The following is a 1,904-nucleotide window of genomic DNA, read 5'->3' as shown; positions in this document are numbered from 1 at the left end:
TAAAACGGTTGCACTACAGTCTTTGGAAGTACAGAAGTGAACGTCAAGTACATACACTGATAGCCCAATACCACAGCTATTTAGTCACAGAAATAGTCCCTTGATATCCTAGCTTGTGTATGGTGTGCCAACAAAAGCTGGTTATCCACTGCTGGCAGAAGTTAAAATTATGCGGTATTTCTGGCATTTTCTATTCTAAGCACAGGAATTAGTGCTTTAAATAATGTTCATGGTAGGTGGCTGCCACACAAAATGTGCACAGTCCTCCCTTGCAGACAGTAGGCCTTATCCTCTAATGGTTCATCTGTGTGACTAGGTCTTGATCGCCAAAGTAGGTAGTTGAAATAAATGAGATTATTTATGTTTGGCTTGACCACTAATGCATGTAAAATTCCTTCCGATAGATAAAGGTCACTCTCAGCATTGATTCAGGTTTATGATGTGAGCCATGTGATTTGACTCTGAAATTAAACAGCCAGATCCCTAGAAGGCTCAAGTCCACTTCTAGCCCTTCTCTGGGAGTTCATAACACTTTCAGTGGAAGGCACAGCTGCAACCAGACCTCATGATCCTGCTGAGATGAGAGGTAATAGAACTGATTTGTAACAATTTTTCCATCAGGAATTACACTTATGGCCATTTGGCAGCTCCTCTGCAAAGAACGTGTGCTAAAATGAACCCTGAATTTCATATTTAGACATAAAGTACCTTCATTGCTAGTCAAAATCAATTCAAATATTTAGTCCCTTGCTGTCTATTCCTACTGCTGTCAAAGGCTTTAAGGAAGCCTTTAGAAATGTTGGAAATGCAGATGTTATTTAGGGAAACATACTCTGGGAACTCAACTATCGGTAAGAATTCCTGATGAGCTGAAGTTTGCTGCTCTTCTTGCTATTACAGCTAGTGGTACAAATATTTATGAGAGACACTGTGCTCAAGGGAGCCACTTGGTATCTTATCAGGCTGTAAAAGTTCCACCCTGTGATGTAAAGCAGTGCCAGTCTGAATGCTGTCTACATGGGGAAGAGGAGAGCTAAAACCAAGGGGAAAATGAGCCAGGATCATCTGATCCCTGAAAGAGCATGATTTCTTTTAACCCATCCCAGCAGAACAAACTGGTTATAAACTATAAAGCTGAGATGCTTTTGTCTTCTCTGGTCAAGCTTTCCATTTTTTAGGTTTATATTAGCATGGCAACAATGAATCCCACCATTTAGAGGACTCATCAAACTTGAGACGAGGGTGTTGGACTGATGCCCTGTTGCTGGTTTTACACAGCCAGGGCAAAGGGAGAGTCAGGAAAGCCTGAGCAGCAGGAACACATTTTGCATTCTAAAGCTGTGTGGGTGGGAGGGAGGGAGACAAACGGCATCAGCTTCCAGTCACTTGTGCTGGTTTTTGAAAGATGTTTTCATTCAAAAGCCAGTTTTCCAGGTTCCCAGCTGAGCAGTGGGACATGGGACTGCCCAGGCACTGCAGATTCTTGTGCATGGTCCACTGAATTTCGGTTTGGCTTTACTTTGTAAGTCAGTCACCATATACATATTGCATATATGCATATGCACCATATACATATTGCACCAGATGCATATTGCATATTGTAATAGTCGTTTTTAATAAAGAGGTTGAAAATCAGGTATAAGGAAAAGCTTAAACACTACTGGGCTTTTTTCTCAAGCACTTGGAGTAAAACCAACTCCAAAGCTCTAAGACCTTATTCCTGATGCAGCTAATAGGGACAGTGAAACACCTGAGGAGGGCAAACCCAGGAGGTGAGGAGGTGAAGCAGTGAGCTGTACAGAGCTGAGGACCAGGGAAGGCCAAGCACAGGGCTGGATGTGAGCTCCCACCCTGGCTCTGGGGCTTGGATGCCTGCAGGAGAGTGTTTGATCCTACGCCAGGGA

Source organism: Cariama cristata, unplaced genomic scaffold (assembly GCF_000690535.1).
Source record: "Cariama cristata isolate BGI_N322 unplaced genomic scaffold, ASM69053v1 scaffold14883, whole genome shotgun sequence".
Lineage (NCBI taxonomy): Eukaryota > Metazoa > Chordata > Aves > Cariamiformes > Cariamidae > Cariama > Cariama cristata.
The sequence above is the reverse complement of the archived record's forward strand: the minus strand, read 5'-3'. Positions refer to the sequence as shown.